This window comes from Cynocephalus volans, chromosome 4, assembly GCF_027409185.1.
Source record: "Cynocephalus volans isolate mCynVol1 chromosome 4, mCynVol1.pri, whole genome shotgun sequence".
Lineage (NCBI taxonomy): Eukaryota > Metazoa > Chordata > Mammalia > Dermoptera > Cynocephalidae > Cynocephalus > Cynocephalus volans.
Window position 1 is genome coordinate 137,345,521 of NC_084463.1, and position 10,367 is coordinate 137,355,887.

General features: G+C 36.3%; 1 pseudogene; it reads right to left on the minus strand.

Moving 5' to 3' along the window:
* Positions 1–5,235: 5,235 nt before the first annotated feature.
* Positions 5,236–5,912, minus strand: LOC134377315 (putative hydrolase RBBP9; annotated as a pseudogene).
* Positions 5,913–10,367: the final 4,455 nt, after the last annotated feature.

The following is a 10,367-nucleotide window of genomic DNA, read 5'->3' on the forward strand; positions in this document are numbered from 1 at the left end:
TGAGTTCTTATGCTACAAAGTCTTTCCTCTGATTTGAAGCCTGGGGTATCAGAAGTATGTGACAAATGGGCCATCATTTATGTGAAACTCTTTATCTTTGTCATTATCACATTTTGTGCTATGTCTCTTCATGTTTTTTTATAGTACTTCTTGTTTTTCTTGTTGTGCTTCTTGCATGGTTATTATACTTTTCCTCTTTGGCAGGAACCATTTTTTCCCTGCATCTTCTCCTGGGCCCTAAGCATACATTCTTAGATGCACAGCAGATGAAGGAGAAACTAAAATTGATAATCCTACAATGGTTACACATTGTGAAGAATATAAGAGACAGTTAAAAAAGAAAAATAGTTTCTAGGATTATAACAATTTATCATATGCATAAGATTTTCATTTCAGTTGATTGGAATTTTTTTTGTGTATGTGAAATCAACTTCATTAGCATATGATTAAGTTTTAAAATATCATTAGTATAAATTCATAATCATCATTTTGAAATAAAATGACACTTTTTAAATTTATGGGGCAGCAGATCATCAATAAGTAAAGTTTATTTTTTAAAAAATTTCTAAAGCCTCAGTTTTACCATCTGTATAATAGGAATAATGCTTTAATGATTAAATGTTGTTTTAAAAGGAGTAAAGAACAAGAGCATTTTAAAAAGTCTCATAATGAAATTTTTAAAAGATGATAATTGTTCTTAAACTCCTGTTGCCTGTTCACAGTAATATCTTAAGTTATTAATATTGAGAGTGTAAAAAGATATCATAGAGTACCTAACTTATTTTCCAAAGCACTTAAATCATTAGTCAAGTGGCCCTGTGTTTCTTACGTAATTATGGATGCTTCATCAGAGGAAAAAACATCTTGCCTCCCTCAGATAAAACTATGTGCTCTCCTCGTTTCATGAAAGTAATTGTTCTGGCTTTGTTATAAATGATCCTGTGTCACCTATCTCATGCTATTCTAAAAGCATAAGTAATTTTTTTCCCCTTTAGCAAAACTATAAACATATAATCCTGATTGAACTGACTTGCAGGAATAAAGTTGAACCTGGTTATTGTATAGAAAATTTTTAGAAACAGTCATCTACAGGTAATGGAACCTAATTGGAGATACACACTATCAACTTTAACATAAAGTGGAAATTTTGATAGACTTATAAGTGTCAGAATGTGGTCATAAATTCTTGACTCATATTCTTACAACGGGTCAGAGAAAGTTCATGCCTTCTGACATATCCGAAGAGCTCCTACCTGGTAGGAATTCAAATAAGAACTAGACTATTGCATTACATCCCAAATCGAATTGTTATTTTAGGAGCCAAGGGAAAGCTTCCCCTCCACTCTCTAAAGTTCCTTGAATATGGACTGACAAGAGGCAGATGAATAGGAGAAAAAGGCATACAAATTTATTTAATGTGTGATAGCATGGGGGAGTGGTTATCCAATACTCCAGTGAGGTCCAGGTACTTCTATACTCTTCTTCATAGGCAAAGGGAGGTGGAGAAAATGTGGCTATTTTGAGGAGAAGTAAATGATTTCTAGGAGGAATGAATAGGCTCAACGGTTAGTAAGTAATTCTCTCTAGAAATTAAATGGGAGCAGAGAAAAAGTTTGTCTGTGCCCGAGGTGTGGTGCTTAATTTTTAGTCTCTTCCTCTGTTATGTGAGTTTTAATCTTCTCTGGTTAATGAAATTTCAGGGAGGGGATTGAAGACAATTTCATTTCTCTTTGGTGGGTTGGGTTTCTATGTGGTAAGGGAACTTTAGAGAACAGCCTCATTCTGTGCTTTGGGAGGAACAGAGGACTGAGAGAAGGGGGTGGGGGGAGGAGTCAGAGAGACCTGGAGGCGGTGTCTTTCATTCAGCATTTCAAAGCATCATATTTTGGGGTATTGTTTTCTGAGCCCCAATATTATCAAATCACTTATAATCTGAGTTAAAATTATTTAATAACTTTTATTTGCTCTGTAGAAAAATTACCTTGCATTCATTAACTCATTTATTCAATCAACAAACCTAAAACTAAGGTAGTTTATTAGCAGAATTATTAAGACATCATCACATGAAATTAAAGAGTTCTGTATTTTAATCCTAGCTGTATACTGAGACTTAGATGACCCAATGCACTGTTCACTGATACCTACTGAGATCAATTCTGTTAGGAATAAGTTAAATGCATGTGACCGAGTGACTCCAGGTATTCTTTGGTGGCTTTTTGTTTTTCCAGGTAGTTGAAATCCATTCTACTGTGCCTTGTCACATGAAATGATGAGAAACCTTCACCATTTTCATGCTGTTCTGGAGTACGTAGAAATGTTCCTACCCTCTCTACACTTTGTTATGGTCGTAAGAGAACCTCGAAGGGACCAAAGCAGTATAATGCAGCCATTCTCACTACTGGGCCCTGCCCCCTTCCTGGGATTTACCTGAGAGAAAGAGCAAAGATCCCCTCTGTCCTTGGAATTCAAAAACACTGCATGGTTTCTGTCATTGCCTTCCGCCAAGCTCAAGTGAAGATAGGAAGAAGCATGGAAAAAGTGGGTGTAACTTAGGGAACAGAACCCCTTGCCTGCTGTAAAAAAAAGAATGAAATATTACCATTCGCAGCAACGTGGATGGACTTAGAGAAAATTATATTAAGTGAAGTAAGCCAGGCACAGAAAGAGAAATACCGCATGTTCTCACCTATATATGGGAGTTAATAAAAATAAATAAATAAATATACAAACAAATAAAGGGGGGGAGATATAACAATCACAACAATTGAACTTGTTAAGTGAACAGATATGATGTTGATGGGGGTAGGGGGAAGGAAGGGAAAAGGAGGAAATGATAAAGGGACATGAAAATCATCTCGATTGTATGTTGATAAATTAAAAGAAAAAAAGAAAAGAACCCCTTTTCAGTACCCATTGATATTTTTTTACTTCACATTTCTTTTTACTCATTTCTGACCTAGTCTGGGACTGACTGACTGACTTATTTATTTATTCAACTTGGTAAAATGTATAGACTCTTCATGATATTCCTCTAAATTTTAGTTTACTCAGGGTCTTAAGCTCAAAGCATTTTTGATGCCAGAGGAAGGGTCTGGGAGCCCCAATAGCAGGCCTCAATCCACCCTGTCCTCTTGTCAGCTCTTGACTCTACCACAGGCAAGAATTCAAGAGCAGAATCACATAGAAAGTGAGAACAGATTTAATTCAACAGCTAAGAGAAAAACAGGTTTCCACAAGGAGTGTGCAGCCTAGCTCCAGAGACTGGGTAAGACCCACACTAAGTTTAATACAAATGTAAGAAATACACAAAGTTCAGTACAGAGTGGAGCCTGGCTCAAGAGAGTGAGCAGCCACCTGCTAAAAGTAAGATTAACACATGCTCAGTGGATGTCTTTTTTTTTTTGGGCAGTACAACTTGACAATCATATTGGTCTATTGTAATTCTCTTTATAAGATGAAGCATACCAGAATTAATTATTCTCAGTTGCATATATTTGGGGTTTTTTTTTCCTATGGAGAAAGAGGACAAGAAAGTATTGTGAACAGCTGTTATTTGTATAAGCTTGTATTTTTTTTTTTAAGAAAGAACTTCAGGAAACAGTAATGGAGTTACTAATTCTAAATAATTCAAATAGAATCCAACTTTGTTTATAGGTTTGGTCAAATCAGTGCTAAACAGCCTCTTTAAGAACATTACTATTCAACTGATTTATCTAATTTGCTTTTTCTTGGTTAGAGTGTGGTGTTGATAACACCAAGGTCAAAGGTTGGTTTTTACTAACTTGTCAAATAAGTTGTTTTAAATCTTATTTTTAATTAGAGAAGTAATACACATTCCATGTAACAAATTCAAATAATCCCCAGGTGGATATATAAAACACAATGGGGACGTCCACCACAACTGTAACTACCAAAATTCCTATTCATTCCCCAAAGATAACTGCTATTAAAAGTTTAGAGAATCTTTCCTGACTTTTTTCTTTGTCTAAGCACACTTAGAAACCAAAAGACTTATCAGGTTAAAATGATGGCTCTGAATCCCCTTTAGGCATAAACAATGTGGGAAATCACATTTCTGCAGCAAATTCAGTTCTGCAACATCAAGTGTGAATTCTCTGGAAACTGTTTGAGCCAATACTTAGGGATCATAATAACTAAAAAGTGTTGGATAATGAAAAAGGGTTTTTTTGAGGGAATTTGATCAGAAGAAAAATCTTGGAATGATGCTTGAAAGAGATCCTAAGGACACTGGAAGTTAAAAGGTTGAACTCCACAAAACAAAATTTGAAGTATGGAAAGGTTATTTTTTTAAATATTTAAAAGTTTCTAACAAAATCCAAATTGTTCCCATGATTTCATCCTTTGACATTATGTTCATTTTGGTTATCTCAAGCTTTTCTTGGGCTTTATAGAGACTTGTCTAAAAGCAGCAGGCAAAGTTAATGCCTGTGGATGAGGTCACAAGTGGATGGCTTGGATTTTTGTCTGTCTTGCAGTGCTTATAAATTTTTTGATTTATACTGTTGTTGCCAACTAACATAATCCATGCCTATATAGACTGGACATAATTCATATATATATGGACTGTATATACATACATATACCCTGAATTAAAAAAACACTATATATAGATTTTTCCCTTGAAATATCAGAAAATCAACACCTTGCCACATTTCCACATGGCAACAATTTAGACAGGGCATGAGCTCTCCATATGGCCTGATCCCCAACACTCTTGTCTTACACAAATCTAGTCACTGTGCTTCTGTTCCCTGCCTGACCCTGGCACACCAGTAACTTAGCATACTTATGTATCATTCTCTGTCAACATGTTTGAAGGACTGGGGAGCAAGGTATCAAAGGTGAAGGCCCTAGTCTGGGTTTAATATGCTAGGCCAGCTAGTGTTTTGAGCTCTAAGCCAATACTCTGGACCTTTAGTCATGTTTTCTTTCCCCAGTAAAATAGAAAATTTTATTTCAAGAGGAAAAGAGTATAACTCCTACAACATACATGAAAGCCTATTTAGTTTTAATCTGGACTGGGAATCAGGAAACCTGGGTTCCATTTCTGACTTAATTGTTTTGGATAAATAAGGGTGATTAAGCTCTCCTTATGTCCCTTATCAAATGAGAAGAATACTGCTGTACTTCATAGTAATATGGAGAGATTTAGATTCTTTGGAAAATGGAAATGGTATTTCTAAAACTTAGTTTGAATGTTGAAACTTGTGTTTGTTTTTCAGACACTTTTGGAACTTAACTGGATGTTTTATATGTCTAGTAATTGTCTGATAATAGATAATATTACTCTGCCCCTATACTGGGATGCAAAACAGCAGGAATCATCCTGTCTATGCTAGTACTTTCAGCATAGACTTTACCACGCTAATCAGTTCATGAAACTCTGTGTTCTGAAAGTGGCCACGGTCAGTGAATTTGTACAATTTGGCTTCCAACCTATCAACCACTTCTTGTTGTTCCTTCCAGGGAAGGAAAGGGCCGTCAGTGGAACCAAACTACACAATGTGACAGCAATTAGCCTTTATCTTCTCCCACTGCCAGGGGCGGCTGAAGTATCCACTTGCACGCTCATTTTCATCCCCCAAGTCTGATGTATATGCAGACACTAATATAATGGCATATACTCTATGTGTTTCTGCATACCTCATGGCTGCGATGGCCCCGGAACTGTGGCCTATGATGATGGTCTTTTCATCACAGTGCAGCTCCGTCTCCATGAAGGGCAGCCAGATGCTCTCTCGAGCTGTAATTGGGTCAGGCATGTTTTTAGCCAAACACTGGAAACCAGGTATCTGCCCCAGCTCCTTTTTCACCCAGCCATACCAGCCGTGCGTGGCCACATCCCCACCTCCGTTCCCGGGAACAATCACTGCCTTGCTGGGAGAAGCCATGAGTGAAGAGGCCAGAGTCGGCCGGCACCGGGTCCTCCAGCGCTCGGAGCCGAGACCGCATCCTGCCGGGCGCGGGTGCCTGTGGTCCTCAGTGGATGTCTTTCTAGAGCATGTTCATTGGTTAAATGCCATCACATGTACCAGGCATATTCAAGAATATTTTGTGCTTCTAGCATCTCTGGTGGAAAGTCATTCAGCTACCAGGGTTATATAACTCTTCTACTGAGCATGCTCACCCACTGGATTTGCATAAAGCAGTCCCTGAGGTCTCAATTGTCCCATGTAGTTGCCAAAAATAGGTTTAACTAGCAATAGTAACTCTCCTCTAGAAGACCCAGAGGAGGAGCCTGAGACTTTGGAGAATGTCTTGAAACCCAGAGGTATGTCCTGTAACCCAATCCCATGGAAACTGAGCTCCTCCTATCTCATTTTGGCTGCATTTCTGTTAAGACAACTCTTCTATCAGTGAATGCATAGAACTTAAGAACTTTTCTAATGGGAGGAAGGTCAGCAGTAACAGCAAAAAATGAAAGGGTATGTATGTATGTGTTTGTGCATATGTGTAGATCTGCATGTCTGAGTATTATACACGTGTGTATGTGTGTTTGTGAGTACATGTGTAAAATGGTTATGATTAAGAAATAGGGATAACATTTAATCTTTTCTGAACAGTTTTCCACCACATCAGACAAATCCACACATTGGCCCAACTCACAGTTCCCATCTCTGCTCACCTGCCTTGTCATGCAGTTCTCTAAGACCTAGTATAGACATGGGAAATCCAAGGAGCAAAACCCATAAATAAATTTGTGTTTTTGACTGTGTCATACACAGCACAACATTAAATTTAAGGATTATCAAACTGCTTTGTCAAAAATTTTTCTTGTGGCAAAATCACCAAAGACCAGAAAACATTGGTTAACCTAATTGCTGTGGCTTGCTGATTGATTTGATAATTACAAAGCTATTCTTTAAATAATGCTTTAAATACTCATTAAAGATAGTATTGGCAGAATTAATTGTCACTATGAGGAATTACTGTAATCTAACATAATATCCTTGATTTCATTAAAACTTGTCATTTACAACATAACAGATATTTTACCAAGCATGTATATGCTTAGAAATGAATGGACAACCACAGTAATTTTTTACAGCTTAGGGATTTTAATTTTGCCAACCATTCCTCTGAACCTTGTAAGACTTGGCTTTTTGGTGTTTGACAAAATTAATTCTTTGCTGTAGCAAGCAGTCTTCCCCCGATGTTAAGCAGAAATATAAGCAAGTATGTCAGAATAGGGAGACAGGTAAGACACAAATCATTAAATAAGGTATAAAAAACTCTGGAATACAAGTTGTCTGTGGCACTGTACATCCTGAAAAAGCTTCCTTTAAGCTATTTATGTCACCAATTAGATAACCAAATAGTGGTTTGGCAATCACCACTCTACTCCACCTGCTTTGTCAGGTTACATTATCCATATGCTTCACTACTCATTCCTGCTTATTCATTGAGTTACCACAAAGCTTACATGCTTTTATATAAAGCACATATTACAAAATCGAGAGCCTCAGTGGTGGCTTTAATATGGTTAAGAGTTTGAGGTAGCGAGATTTTGATTTGTAATTTTCTCTGCTCACCTCCAGTGACCCAAACTCACTGGACATAAATACTCCGTGATATCTGACATGATTATTTCTAAAACAACAAATAAGACATTTAAAATTTTAAAGATAAAAGGTATCTTTTTCTAAAACAGGCAATATGTCTCTTTCTTTTTCTGTGCACTGCTACTTGAAGAATATAAATATGATGTTTTTGACTTGATCTTGAATCCCCAGCCTTCTCTCTTTTCATCTTCTGCTCATATTATCATCTATACTATATGATTTATTTCCTGAGGTTATACACACAGTTTCATAAAAACGATGAGAAAAACAATAACCATGTCCAACATTTTTTGAATCTTGGAACATGTACTTAGCATAATTTCCAAACCTTAAGGGTATTAGATTTTTGGAAAACAATTCGTAAGATAAGAGAGTAATTATAAGTATACCTGTGTATTTCTTCTTCCACTTATAAAAGCCCCTAAAGACTATTTTTAAGATGTTAAGTATTTTGAATTATGATGATGAAAGACAGTTAGGGAATGGCATCTTTTTTATCTGCAGGGATATTCTTTCATAAACTTGCACAGACTTTCGCAAGTCAAGGTTAAAGCTAATTTAGTTAACATTAGGAAATCTAGCTTTCATTAAGCCTTACTTTTCCATTCATGTTATGAGTTGACAAGTGGGGCAGACAGCTCTGTGACAATTATGCAGACAAAATGTATGTGTTTATGGGTGAGTTATTTATCAGAAGATGTTAAACATTTATTTCATGAGGTAAACATTGCTAGCTATCACACTAACGTTAAAAATAAATAAGCTTATAAAGGTCTCTTTTTTTTCCCAGCAATGATGTAAACAATTTCAAACAAAGAGTCTGATCTATCAGCACTGTCCTCATTAGCTATTTTTTAAAAAGTAGTTTTTTTGATACAGCTTTCCAAGAACATTTAGAGAACTCTAACAGTGAAAGTGTATCCAAAATAAAGTCATTCATGTGCTTTTCTGAAATCACAAAACTAAGCAAAATGTTCAGATATTTGTTGCTAAAAATTTGGTAATTATTCTGGTTAGACCATAAAATCAACTTGCTAAGTTGCTACTTACGACTAAATTCTAACTCCAATAGAGACCACATATTCTATTGTTCACATTCCTTGGTTCTATCCTCACCCTCACACAGGCAGCTTCCAGCTAAATTTCAGAATAATTCTTGGTAAAAAAGAGTTTTATTGGATTGCATTAGCTGCATAACATCCATCTACATAAAAAAGATCACACACACTGTTCATACTTTTATCATGTTGAGAAAAATAAGCTGAAAATCAGAAAACTTTTAAGTACTTTCTATATATGCTTTCCTGGATTTTGTTAATGGTCAGCTTCAATTTTTACTTGTTCTTTAGAAAAAACTGGGTTCCTGGGATTGAATGTTCCCCCAAAACTTTATCTCCACTCTAACAGTTGAGGATGGGAAATTCTGTTATGGCGATTGAAAGTTAGGGCCTTGAAGACGTGATTAGATTTTGAGCACTGCACCATCATGAATGGATTAATCCATTCTTGGAATAACAGGAGTGGTTCTGGTGGCTTTAAAAGGGAATAAATGAGGTTACTCTCTCTCTCTCTCTCTCTCTCTCTCTCTCTCTCTCTCTCTCTGCTTTGCCATTCTGCCATGTGAGACCCCTGCGTCACTGTCATCACTACCAAGGTCTTCAACAGATGAGTTCCCTGGACTTTGGACTTCCCAGCCTCCAAAACCATAAGCAATATTTTTTTTTCCCTTGTAAATTATCCAGTTCCAGTATTTTGTTATAAGACATAGGGAAATTACTCACAGACTGTAATTCTCTTCTAGAAGACCTTTCTTTAAAAACATTTTATTTATTTAAATTCAAGTGATCTCTCAGCATTGTCTGAGACCCAACTGAAGTTTGCTAGTTTGTTCACTTTCCCATTCTCCTAAACAATGTTCCCATACCTTCTCTCTACTCTAAAATACAGCATCCCTTACCCAATCCTAAATTACTTTGTATATTTGGTTCTCTCTCCATTGAAAAACAAATTGAAGGCTGTCTTCTTATCTTCCCATGACCTAAGTCTAAGAGCTCACCAGCATTTATACCCATACGATTTTTCTACATTGCATTTTTTGTTTGTTTTATTGTACTGACAATGTATACAGGTGCAATGTTGAATAGAAACTATGACAGTGGTTATCCTTTTCTTGTTCCTGATTTTGCAAGACTGCATCTAACATGCTCCTTTTGAGGTTTTTCTTCACTATAGTCTTTGGTTAAATACTGTTTATTCAAGGAAGAAAATCACTTGAAGGTGACTTATAATCACACTCTCACTGATTTAATTTTATTTTTCTTCTCTGAACCTCAGCCAGTCCACACCTGAATCAATGGCAATCACTGGTTCATAACATACTCCCTTCACTGGCTCACATATGACTAACTTTTGTTTATTTATTCAGTTAATTATTATATATGTTTGAACTCAGTAAAAAAAAAAATATAAGAGCCACTGGAAGTATTATGGAAATAAGAATTGCATATAGAAGTTAGGGTTTATGCAAATATGTTTAGAGTTGGAGGAGAAAATGCCTGGATGGCTGTGGTGACAGGATCTGAAATAATTTACTGTGATATTGGCCTGAAGCATTGGAGGAGAGAAATAAACAATTATGGGGAAATATTAGAATATACTACACGCATAAAAGGATGTAATCTACAGGTCTACAAAGCTGCCAATACTTGTAGAACTTCCTGTATCAGTCACCACTTCTGACCACAATGATATCCGACAGCTATAAACAACTTAGAATAATAATGG